Below are 13,917 nucleotides of genomic sequence, written 5' to 3' on the forward strand. Positions count from 1 at the left end.
AACACCTTAGCAACCACCTACCAACCACTTAGCAACACCTTAGCAACCACCCCGGATACCATAGCAACACCTTAGCAACCGCCTAGCAACACCCTAGCAACCACCTAGCAACCACCTAGCAACACCTTAGCAACCACCCCGGATACCATAGCAACACCTTAGCAACCACCTAGCAACCGCCTAGCAACACCCTAGCAACCACCTAGCAACCACCTAGCAACACCTTAGCAACCACCCCGGATACCATAGCAACACCTTAGTAACCGCCTAGCAACACCCTAGCAACCACCTAGCAACCACCTAGCAACACCTTAGCAACCACCCCGGATACCATAGCAACACCTTAGCAACCGCCTAGCAACACCCTAGCAACCACCTAGCAACCACCTAGCAACACCTTAGCAACCACCCCAGATACCATAGCAACACCTTAGCAACCGCCTAGCAACACCTTAGCAACCACCTAGCAACACCTTAGCAACCACCCCGGATACCATAGCAACACCTTAGCAACCACCCCGGATACCATAGCAACACCTTAGCAACCGCCTAGCAACACCCTAGCAACCACCTACCAACACCTTAGCAACCACCCCGGATACCATAGCAACACCTTAGCAACCGCCTAGCAACACCTTAGCAACCACCTACCAACCACTTAGCAACACCTTAGCAACCACCCCGGATACCATAGCAACACCTTAGCAACCGCCTAGCAACACCCTAGCAACCACCTAGCAACCACCTAGCAACACCTTAGCAACCACCCCGGATACCATAGCAAAACCTTAGCAACCACCTAGCAACCGCCTAGCAACACCCTAGCAACCACCTAGCAACCACCTAGCAACACCTTAGCAACCACCCCGGATACCATAGCAACACCTTAGTAACCGCCTAGCAACACCCTAGCAACCACCTAGCAACCACCTAGCAACACCTTAGCAACCACCCCGGATACCATAGCAACACCTTAGCAACCGCCTAGCAACACCCTAGCAACCACCTAGCAACCACCTAGCAACACCTTAGCAACCACCCCAGATACCATAGCAACACCTTAGCAACCGCCTAGCAACACCTTAGCAACCACCTAGCAACACCTTAGCAACCACCCCGGATACCATAGCAACACCTTAGCAACCACCCCGGATACCATAGCAACACCTTAGCAACCGCCTAGCAACACCCTAGCAACCACCTAGCAACACCTTAGCAACCACCCCGGATACCATAGCAACACCTTAGCAACCGCCTAGCAACACCCTAGCAACCACCTAGCAACACCTTAGCAACCACCCCGGATACCATTGCAACACCTTAGCAACCGCCTAGCAACACCCTAGCAACCACCTAGCAACACCTTAGCAACCATCCTGGATACCATAGCAACACCTTAGCAACCGCCTAGCAATACCTTAGCAACCACCTAGCAACATCTTAGCAACCACCCCGGATACCACAGCAACACCTTAGCAACCACCTAGCAACACCTTAGCAACCACCTAGCAACACCTTAGCAGATACCAGCCAGCACTGCAATCACACTCGCAGTTTCTGCAGGAACTGCAATCTAGTTCCACCTGTTTTTTGTCCGGTTAACTAGTGCCGCAGTTTTCGAGATATCGACTTCGTTCAAAAGACAAAACGTGCGTCCTTATCGGGAATGGTGGGCTTGTATACAGCTTTCCGATCGGACTTACGTTTTTCGTAAAAACTTCGTAAGTGTGCGCTTTTTTGCCCATTGAAAATGAATGGGCAGAACTTTGCACGGCCGTGTACGTCACAATTTTTGAGATACGAAGATGAAACCAATTGAGGACCTGTAGAACTTATTGAGCTCTTTCCGAAAATATGCGTCACGAAACGTTACGACATACGAATTTCGTACGATTGTCGTACGAAGTGGCCCCATAGGAATGAATGGGGCCATCGGAGGATGGCAGCTAGATCGAAGGACGGCAGCTAGAACTCCAGTACTGTGTGTAATGGAGCCACGGGTCAAAAGTTTGGGTACCCCGGCCAGCACTGCAATCACACTCGCAGTTTCTGTAGGAACTGCAATCTAGTTATTATTATTATTCCACCTGTTTTTTGTCCGGTTAACTAGTGCCGCAGTTTTCGAAATATCGACTTCGTTCAAAAGAGAAAACGTGCGTCCATATCGGGAATGGTGGGCTTGTATACAGCTTTCCGATCGGACTTACGTTTTTCGTAAAAACTTCGTAAGTACGCGTTTTTTTGCCCATTGAAAATGAATGGGCAGAACTTTGCACGCCCGTGGACGTCGCAATTTTTGAAATACGAAGATGAAACCAATTGAGGACCTGTAGAACTTATTGAGCTCTTTCCGAAAATATGCGTTACGAAAAGTTACGACGTACGGATTTCGTACGATTGTCGTACGAAGTGGCCCCATTGGAATGAATGGGGCCAATCGGAGGACGGCAGCTAGATCGAAGGACAGGTAGCTAGAACTCCAGTACTGTGAGTGTATGGAGCAGCTATGGGATAAAACAGCATTAGGTCAAAAGTTTGGACACCCCAGCCCCCCAGCACTGTGTGTAATGGAGCCACGGGTCAAAAGTTTGGACACCCCAGAGCCCCAGTACTGTGTGTAATGGAGCCACGGGTCAAAAGTTTGGACACCCCCGAACGGCCAGAGCAACCTAGCGTGCATAGCTGATTGATGTATTTGCACGTTGCATAGCAACGTGCAAACACCATTTAATCAAATTTATGCATACACATCACCTAGCAACCACCTAGAAACACCATAGCAACCACCCCGGATACCATAGCAACACCTTAGCAACCACCTAGCAACTGCTTAGGAGTGACCTACCAACCACTTAGCAACACCATAGCAACCACCCTGGATACCATAGCAACACCTTAGCAACCGCCTAGCAACACCTTAGCAACCACCTAGCAACCATCTAGCAACACCTTAGCAACCACCCCAGATACCATAGCAACACCTTAGCAACTGCCTAGCAACCACCTAGCAACCACCTAGCAACACCTTAGCAACCACCCCAGATACCATAGCAACACCTTAGCAACCGCCTAGCAACACCCTAGCAACCACCTAGCAACCACCTAGCAACACCTTAGCAACCACCCCGGATACCATAGCAACACCTTAGCAACCGCCTAGCAACACCCTAGCAACCACCTAGCAACCCCTTAGCAACCACCCCGGATACCAAAGCAACACCTTAGCAACCGGATAGCAACACCTTAGCAACCACCTAGCAACCACCTAGCAACACATTAGCAACCACCCCGAATACCATAGCAACACCTTAGCAACCGCCTAGCAACACCCTAGCAACCACCTAGCAACCACCTAGCAACACCTTAGCAACCACCCCGGATACCATGGCAACACCTTAGCAACCGCCTAGCAACACCCTAGCAACACCTTAGCAACCACCCCGGATACCATAGCAACACCTTAGCAACCGCCTAGCAACACCCTAGCAACCACCTAGCAACCACCTAGCAACACCTTAGCAACCACCCCGGATACCATAGCAACACCTTAGCAACTGCCTAGCAACACCCTAGCAACCACCTAGCAACCACCTAGCAACACCTTAGCAACCACCCCGGATACCATAGCAACACCTTAGCAACACCATAGCAGATACCAGCCAGCACTGCAATCACACTCGCAGTTTCTGTAGGAACTGCAATCTAGTTATTAGTGTGATTGCAGTAATGCAATCACAGTACTGATCTTCTTAAGTCTTATTAGTGTGATTGCAGTAATGCAATCACAGTATTGTTCTTCTTAAGTCTTATTCTTCTTCTTCTTATTAGTGTGATTGCAGTAATGCAATCACAGTATTGTTCTTCTTAAGTCTTATTCTTATTATTATTAGTGTGATTGCAGTAATGCAATCACAGTATTGATCTTCTTAAGTCTGTTTCTTATTATTATTCCACCTGTTTTTTGTCCGGTTAACTAGTGCCGCAGTTTTCGAAATATCGACTTCGTTCAAAAGAGAAAATGTGCGTCCATATCGGGAATGGTGGGCTTGTATACAGCTTTCCGATCGGACTTACGTTTTTCGTAAAAACTTCGTAAGTACGCGTTTTTTTGACCATTGAAAATGAATGGGCAGAACTTTGCACGCCCGTGGACGTCGCAATTTTTGAAATACGAAGATGAAACCAATTGAGGACCTGTAGAACTTATTGAGCTCTTTCCGAAAATATGCGTTACGAAAAGTTACGTCGTACGGATTTCGTACAATTGTCGTACGAAGTGGCCCCATTGGAATGAATGGGGCCAATCGGAGGACGGCAGCTAGATCGAAGGACAGGTAGCTAGAACTCCAGTACTGTGTGTAATGGAGCAGCTATGGGATAAAACAGCATTAGGTCAAAAGTTTGGACACCCCGGCCCCCCAGTACTGTGTGTAATGGAGCCGCGGGTCAAAAGTTTGGACACCCCGGCCCCCCAGCACTGTGTGTAATGGAGCCACGGGTCAAAAGTTTGGACACCCCGGCCCCCCAGTACTGTGTGTAATGGAGCTATCGGTCAAAAGTTTGGACACCCCAGAGCCCCAGTACTGTGTGTAATGGAGCCACGGGTCAAAAGTTTGGACACCCCAGAGCCCCAGTACTGTGTGTAATGGAGCAACTGGTCAAAAGTTTGGGTACCCCGGTCAGCTCTGCAATCACACTCGCAGTTTCTGTAGGAACTGCAATCTAGTTATTATTATTATTATTAGTGTGATTGCAGTAATGCAATCACAGTATTGATCTTCTTAAGTCTTATTCTTCTTCTTATTATTATTATTATTATTATTAGTGTGATTGCAGTAATGCAATCACAGTATTGTTCTTCTTAAGTCTTATTCTTATTAGTGTGATTGCAGTAATGCAATCACAGTATTGTTCTTCTTAAGTCTTATTCTTCTTCTTCTTCTTCTTCTTATTAGTGTGATTGCAGTAATGCAATCACAGTATTGATCTTCTTAAGTCTTATTCTTATTATTATTATTAGTGTGATTGCAGTAATGCAATCACAGTATTGTTCTTCTTAAGTCTTCTTCTTCTTCTTCTTCTTCTTCTTATTATTAGTGTGATTGCAGTAATGCAATCACAGTATTGTTCTTCTTAAGTCTTATTCTTCTTCTTCTTCTTCTTCTTCTTCTTCTTCTTCTTATTATTATTATTAGTGTGATTGCAGTAATGCAATCACAGTATTGTTCTTCTTAAGTCTTATTCTTCTTATTATTATTAGTGTGATTGCAGTAATGCAATCACAGTATTGTTCTTCTTAAGTATTATTCTTATTATTAGTGTGATTGCAGTAATGCAATCACAGTATTGTTCTTCTTAAGTCTTATTCTTCTTCTTATTATTATTATTATTAGTGTGATTGCAGTAATGCAATCACAGTATTGATCTTCTTAAGTCTTATTCTTCTTCTTCTTATTATTATTAGTGTGATTGCAGTAATGCAATCACAGTATTGTTCTTCTTAAGTCTTATTAGTGTGATTGCAGTAATGCAATCACAGTATTGATCTTCTTAAGTCTTATTCTTCTTCTTCTTCTTCTTATTATTATTATTAGTGTGATTGCAGTAATGCAATCACAGTATTGATCTTCTTAAGTCTTATTCTTATTATTATTATTATTATTATTATTATTATTCCACCTGTTTTTTGTCCGGTTAACTAGTGCCGCAGTTTTCGAAATATCGACTTCGTTCAAAAGAGAAAACGTGCGTCCATATCGGGAATGGTGGGCTTGTATACAGCTTTCCGATCGGACTTACGTTTTTCGTAAAAACTTCGTAAGTACGCGTTTTTTTGCCCATTGAAAATGAATGGGCAGAACTTTGCACGCCCGTGGACGTCGCAATTTTTGAAATACTAAGATGAAACCAATTGAGGACCTGTAGAACTTATTGAGCTCTTTCCGAAAATATGCGTTACGAAAAGTTACGACGTACGGATTTCGTACGAATGTCGTACGAAGTGGCCCCATTGGAATGAATGGGGCCAATCGGAGGACGGCAGCTAGATCGAAGGACAGGTAGCTAGAACTCCAGTACTGTGTGTAATGGAGCAGCTATGGGATAAATCAGCGTTAGGTCAAAAGTTTGGACACCCCGGCCCCCCAGTACTGTGTGTAATGGAGCCACGGGTCAAAAGTTTGGACACCCCGGCCCCCCAGTACTGTGTGTAATGGAGCCACGGGTCAAAAGTTTGGACACCCCCGAACGGCCAGAGCAACCTAGCGTGCATAGCTGATTGATGTATTTGCACGTTGCGTAGCAACGTGCAAACACCATTTAATCAAATTTATGCATATACATCACCTAGCAACCACCTAGAAACACCATAGCAACCACCCCGGATACCATAGCAACACCTTAGCAACCGCCTAGCAACACCATAGCAACCACCTAGCAACCATCTAGCAACACCTTAGCAACCACCCCAGATACCATAGCAACACCTTAGCAACCCCCTAGCAACACCCTAGCAACCACCTAGCAACCACCTAGCAACACCTTAGCAACCACCCCGGATACCATAGCAACACCTTAGCAACCGCCTAGCAACACCCTAGCAACCACCTAGCAACCACCTAGCAACACCTTAGCAAACACCCCGGATACCATAGCAACACCTTAGCAACCGCCTAGCAACACCCTAGCAACCACCTAGCAACCACCTAGCAACACCTTAGCAACCACCCCGGATACCATAGCAACACCTTAGCAACCGCCTAGCAACACCCTAGCAACCACCTAGCAACCACCTAGCAACACCTTAGCAACCACCCCGGATACCATAGCAACACCTTAGCAACCGCCTAGCAACACCCTAGCAACCACCTAGCAACCACCCAGCAACACCTTAGCAACCACCCCGGATACCATAGCAACACCTTAGCAACCGCCTAGCAACACCCTAGCAACCACCTAGCAACCACCTAGCAACACCTTAGCAACCACCCCGGATACCATAGCAACACCTTAGCAACCGCCTAGCAACACCCTAGCAACCACCTAGCAACACCTTAGCAACCACCCCGGATACCATAGCAACACCTTAGCAACCGCCTAGCAACACCCTAGCAACCACCTAGCAACCACCTAGCAACCACCTAGCAACACCTTAGCAACCACCCCGGATACCATAGCAACACCTTAGCAACCGCCTAGCAACACCCTAGCAACCACCTAGCAACCACCTAGCAACACCTTAGCAACCACCCCGGATACCATAGCAACACCCTAGCAACCACCTAGCAACACCTTAGCAACCACCCCGGATACCATAGCAACACCTTAGCAACCGCCTAGCAACACCTTAGCAACCACCTAGCAACACCTTAGCAACCACCCCGGATACCATAGCAACACCTTAGCAACCGCCTAGCAACACCTTAGCAACCACCTAGCAACACCTTAGCAACCACCCCGGATACCATAGCAACACCTTAGCAACCGCCTAGCAACACCCTAGCAACCACCTAGCAACCACCTAGCAACACCTTAGCAACCACCCCGGATACCATAGCAACACCCTAGCAACCACCTAGCAACACCTTAGCAACCACCCCGGATACCATAGCAACACCTTAGCAACCGCCTAGCAACACCTTAGCAACCACCTAGCAACCACCTAGCAACACCTTAGCAACCACCCCGGATACCATAGCAACACCTTAGCAACCGCCTAGCAACACCTTAGCAACCACCTAGCAACCACCTAGCAACACCTTAGCAACCACCCTGGATACCATAGCAACACCTTAGCAACCGCCTAGCAACACCTTAGCAACCACCTAGCAACACCTTAGCAACCACCCCAGATACCATAGCAACACCTTAGCAACCGCCTAGCAACACCTTAGCAACCACCTAGCAACCACTTAGCAACACCTTAGCAACCACCCCGGATACCATAGCCACACCTTAGCAACCACTTAGCAACACCTTAGCAACACCATAGCAGATACCAGCCAGCACTGCAATCACACTCGCAGTTTCTGTAGGAACTGCAATCTAGTTATTATTATTATTCCACCTGTTTTTTGTCCGGTTAACTAGTGCCGCAGTTTTCGAAATATCGACTTCGTTCAAAAGAGAAAACGTGCGTCCTTATCGGGAATGGTGGGCTTGTATACAGCTTTCCGATCGGACTTACGTTTTTCGTAAAAACTTCGTGAGTACGCGTTTTTTTGCCCATTGAAAATGAATGGGCAGAACTTTGCACGCCCGTGGACGTCGCAATTTTTGAAATACGAAGATGAAACCAATTGAGGACCTGTAGAACTTATTGAGCTCTTTCCGAAAATATGCGTTACGAAAAGTTACGACGTACGGATTTCGTACGAATGTCGTACGAAGTGGCCCCATTGGAATGAATGGGGCCAATCGGAGGACGGCAGCTAGATCGAAGGACAGGTAGCTAGAACTCCAGTACTGTGTGTAATGGAGCAGCTATGGGATAAATCAGCGTTAGGTCAAAAGTTTGGACACCCCGGCCCCCCAGTACTGTGTGTAATGGAGCCATGGGTCAAAAGTTTGGACACCCCGGCCCCCCAGTACTGTGTGTACTGGAGCCACGGGTCAAAAGTTTGGACACCCCCGAACGGCCAGAGCAACCTAGCGTGCATAGCTGATTGATGTATTTGCACGTTGCGTAGCAACGTGCAAACACCATTTAATCTAATTTATGCATATAAATCACCTAGCAACCACCTAGAAACACCATAGCAACCACCACAGATACCATAGCAACACCTTAGCAACCGCCTAACAACACCTTAGCAACCACCTAGCAACCACCTAGCAACACCTTAGCAACCTCCCCGGATACCATAGCAACACCTTAGCAACCGCCTAGCAACACCTTAGCAACCGCATAGTAACCACTTAGCAACACCTTAGCAACCACCCCGGATACCATAGCAACACCTTAGCAACCGCCTAGCAACCACCTAGCAACACCTTAGCAACCACCCCGGATACCATAGCAACACCTTAGCAACCGCCTAGCAACACCTTAGCAACCACCTAGCAACACCTTAGCAACCACCCCGGATACCATAGCAACACCTTAGCAACCGCCTAGCAACACCCTAGCAACCACCTAGCAACCACCTAGCAACACCTTAGCAACCACCCCGGATACCATAGCAACACCTTAGCAACCGCCTAGCAACACCTTAGCAACCACCTAGCAACCACCTAGCAACACCTTAGCAACCACCCTGGATACCATAGCAACACCTTAGCAACCGCCTAGCAACACCCTAGCAACCACCTAGCAACACCTTAGCAACCACCCCGGATACCATAGCAACACCTTAGCAACCGCCTAGCAACACCCTAGCAACCACCTAGCAACCACCTAGCAACACCTTAGCAACCACCCCGGATACCATAGCAACACCTTAGCAACCGCCTAGCAACACTCTAGCAACCACCTAGCAACCACCTAGCAACACCTTAGCAACCACCCCGGATACCATAGCAACACCTTAGCAACCGCCTAGCAACACCTTAGCAACCACCTAGCAACCACTTAGCAACACCTTAGCAACCACCCCGGATACCATAGCAACACCTTAGCAACCGCCTAGCAACACCCTAGCAACCACCTAGCAACACCTTAGCAACCACCCCGGATACCATAGCAACACCTTAGCAACCGCCTAGCAACACCCTAGCAACCACCTAGCAACACCTTAGCAACCACCCCGGATACCATAGCAACACCTTAGCAACCACCTAGCAACACCTTAGCAACCACCCCGGATACCATAGCAACACCTTAGCAACCGCCTAGCAACCATCTAGCAACACCTTAGCAACCACCCCGGATACCATTGCAACACCTTAGCAACCACCTAGCAACACCTTAGCAACCACCTAGCAACCACTTAGCAACACCTTAGCAACCACCCTGGATACGATAGCAACACCTTAGCAACCACTTAGCAACACCTTAGCAACACCATAGCAGATACCAGCCAGCTCTGCAATCACACTCGCAGTTTCTGTAGGAACTGCAATCTAGTTCTTCTTCTTATTATTAGTGTGATTGCAGTAATGCAATCACAGTATTGATCTTCTTAAGTCTTATTCTTATTATTATTATTATTATTATTATTATTATTCCACCTGTTTTTTGTCCGGTTAACTAGTGCCGCAGTTTTCGAAATATCGACTTCGTTCAAAAGAGAAAACGTGCGTCCATATCGGGAATGGTGGGCTTGTATACAGCTTTCCGATCGGACTTACGTTTTTCGTAAAAACTTCGTAAGTACGCGTTTTTTTGCCCATTGAAAATGAATGGGCAGAACTTTGCACGCCCGTGGACGTCGCAATTTTTGAAATACTAAGATGAAACCAATTGAGGACCTGTAGAACTTATTGAGCTCTTTCCGAAAATATGCGTTACGAAAAGTTACGACGTACGGATTTCGTACGAATGTCGTACGAAGTGGCCCCATTGGAATGAATGGGGCCAATCGGAGGACGGCAGCTAGATCGAAGGACAGGTAGCTAGAACTCCAGTACTGTGTGTAATGGAGCAGCTATGGGATAAATCAGCGTTAGGTCAAAAGTTTGGACACCCCGGCCCCCCAGTACTGTGTGTAATGGAGCCACGGGTCAAAAGTTTGGACACCCCGGCCCCCCAGTACTGTGTGTAATGGAGCCACGGGTCAAAAGTTTGGACACCCCCGAACGGCCAGAGCAACCTAGCGTGCATAGCTGATTGATGTATTTGCACGTTGCGTAGCAACGTGCAAACACCATTTAATCAAATTTATGCATATACATCACCTAGCAACCACCTAGAAACACCATAGCAACCACCACGGATACCATAGCAACACCTTAGCAACCGCCTAGCAACACCATAGCAACCACCTAGCAACCATCTAGCAACACCTTAGCAACCACCCCAGATACCATAGCAACACCTTAGCAACCCCCTAGCAACACCCTAGCAACCACCTAGCAACCACCTAGCAACACCTTAGCAACCACCCCGGATACCATAGCAACACCTTAGCAACCGCCTAGCAACACCCTAGCAACCACCTAGCAACCACCTAGCAACACCTTAGCAAACACCCCGGATACCATAGCAACACCTTAGCAACCGCCTAGCAACACCCTAGCAACCACCTAGCAACCACCTAGCAACACCTTAGCAACCACCCCGGATACCATAGCAACACCTTAGCAACCGCCTAGCAACACCCTAGCAACCACCTAGCAACCACCTAGCAACACCTTAGCAACCACCCCGGATACCATAGCAACACCTTAGCAACCGCCTAGCAACACCCTAGCAACCACCTAGCAACCACCCAGCAACACCTTAGCAACCACCCCGGATACCATAGCAACACCTTAGCAACCGCCTAGCAACACCCTAGCAACCACCTAGCAACCACCTAGCAACACCTTAGCAACCACCCCGGATACCATAGCAACACCTTAGCAACCGCCTAGCAACACCCTAGCAACCACCTAGCAACACCTTAGCAACCACCCCGGATACCATAGCAACACCTTAGCAACCGCCTAGCAACACCCTAGCAACCACCTAGCAACCACCTAGCAACCACCTAGCAACACCTTAGCAACCACCCCGGATACCATAGCAACACCTTAGCAACCGCCTAGCAACACCCTAGCAACCACCTAGCAACCACCTAGCAACACCTTAGCAACCACCCCGGATACCATAGCAACACCCTAGCAACCACCTAGCAACACCTTAGCAACCACCCCGGATACCATAGCAACACCTTAGCAACCGCCTAGCAACACCTTAGCAACCACCTAGCAACACCTTAGCAACCACCCCGGATACCATAGCAACACCTTAGCAACCGCCTAGCAACACCTTAGCAACCACCTAGCAACACCTTAGCAACCACCCCGGATACCATAGCAACACCTTAGCAACCGCCTAGCAACACCCTAGCAACCACCTAGCAACCACCTAGCAACACCTTAGCAACCACCCCGGATACCATAGCAACACCCTAGCAACCACCTAGCAACACCTTAGCAACCACCCCGGATACCATAGCAACACCTTAGCAACCGCCTAGCAACACCTTAGCAACCACCTAGCAACCACCTAGCAACACCTTAGCAACCACCCCGGATACCATAGCAACACCTTAGCAACCGCCTAGCAACACCTTAGCAACCACCTAGCAACCACCTAGCAACACCTTAGCAACCACCCTGGATACCATAGCAACACCTTAGCAACCGCCTAGCAACACCTTAGCAACCACCTAGCAACACCTTAGCAACCACCCCAGATACCATAGCAACACCTTAGCAACCGCCTAGCAACACCTTAGCAACCACCTAGCAACCACTTAGCAACACCTTAGCAACCACCCCGGATACCATAGCCACACCTTAGCAACCACTTAGCAACACCTTAGCAACACCATAGCAGATACCAGCCAGCACTGCAATCACACTCGCAGTTTCTGTAGGAACTGCAATCTAGTTATTATTATTATTATTCCACCTGTTTTTTGTCCGGTTAACTAGTGCCGCAGTTTTCGAAATATCGACTTCGTTCAAAAGAGAAAACGTGCGTCCATATCGGGAATGGTGGGCTTGTATACAGCTTTCCGATCGGACTTACGTTTTTCGTAAAAACTTCGTAAGTACGCGTTTTTTTGACCATTGAAAATGAATGGGCAGAACTTTGCACGCCCGTGGACGTCTCAATTTTTGAAATACGAAGATGAAACCAATTGAGGACCTGTAGAACTTATTGAGCTCTTTCCGAAAATATGCGTTACGAAAAGTTACGTCGTACGGATTTCGTACGATTGTCGTACGAAGTGGCCCCATTGGAATGAATGGGGCCAATCGGAGGACGGCAGCTAGATCGAAGGACAGGTAGCTAGAACTCCAGTACTCTGTGTAATGGAGCAGCTATGGGATAAAACAGCATTAGGTCAAAAGTTTGGACACCCCGGCCCCCCAGTACTGTGTGTAATGGAGCCACGGGTCAAAAGTTTGGACACCCCGGCCCCCCAGTACTGTGTGTAATGGAGCCACGGGTCAAAAGTTTGGACACCCCCGAACGGCCAGAGCAACCTAGCGTGCATAGCTGATTGATGTATTTGCACGTTGCGTAGCAACGTGCAAACACCATTTAATCAAATTTATGCATATACATCACCTAGCAACCACTTAGAAACACCATAGCAACCACCCTGGATACCATAGCAACACCTTAGCAACCACCTAGCAACTGCTTAGTAGTGACCTACCAACCACTTAGCAACACCAAAGCAACCACCCTGGATACCATAGCAACACCTTAGCAACTGCCTAGCAACACCATAGCAACCACCTAGCAACCATCTAGCAACACCTTAGCAACCACCCCGGATACCATAGCAACACCTTAGCAACCGCCTAGCAACACCCTAGCAACCACCTAGCAACCACCTAGCAACACCTTAGCAACCACCCCGGATACCATAGCAACACCTTAGCAACCGCCTAGCAACACCCTAGCAACCACCTAGCAACACCTTAGCAACCACCCCGGATACCATAGCAACACCTTAGCAACCGCCTAGCAACACCCTAGCAACCACCTAGCAACCACCTAACAACACCTTAGCAACCACCCCGGATACCATAGCAACACCTTAGCAACCGCCTAGCAACACCCTAGCAACCACCTAGCAACACCTTAGCAACCACCCCGGATACCATAGCAACACCTTAGCAACCGCCTAGCAACACCTTAGCAACCACCTAGCAACCACCTAGCAACACCTTAGCAACCACCCCGGATACCATAGCAACACCTTAGCAACCGCCTAGCAACACCCTAGCAACCACCTAGCAACCACCTAGCAACAC

The 13,917-nt window shown here is 48.2% G+C and overlaps 1 protein-coding gene and 1 long non-coding RNA gene across 3 annotated transcripts in view; one reads left to right on the forward strand and one right to left on the reverse strand.

Annotated features, from left to right (window-relative positions):
* Positions 1-13,917, reverse strand: part of LOC103044907 (glycerol kinase) — a 364,431-nt gene that overhangs the window by 290,370 nt on the left and 60,144 nt on the right. The gene's annotated exons all lie outside the window — the stretch shown is intronic.
* Positions 4,750-13,917, forward strand: part of LOC125805054 (uncharacterized) — a 31,862-nt gene continuing 22,694 nt past the window's right edge. Inside the window, exon 1 of the long non-coding RNA XR_007441335.1 lies at positions 4,750-4,824. This is a non-coding gene — a long non-coding RNA (uncharacterized LOC125805054). The remainder of the gene's footprint in view (positions 4,825-13,917) is intronic.

The sequence above is a fragment of the Astyanax mexicanus genome, chromosome 11 (assembly GCF_023375975.1).
Source record: "Astyanax mexicanus isolate ESR-SI-001 chromosome 11, AstMex3_surface, whole genome shotgun sequence".
Taxonomy (NCBI): Eukaryota; Metazoa; Chordata; class Actinopteri; order Characiformes; family Acestrorhamphidae; genus Astyanax; species Astyanax mexicanus.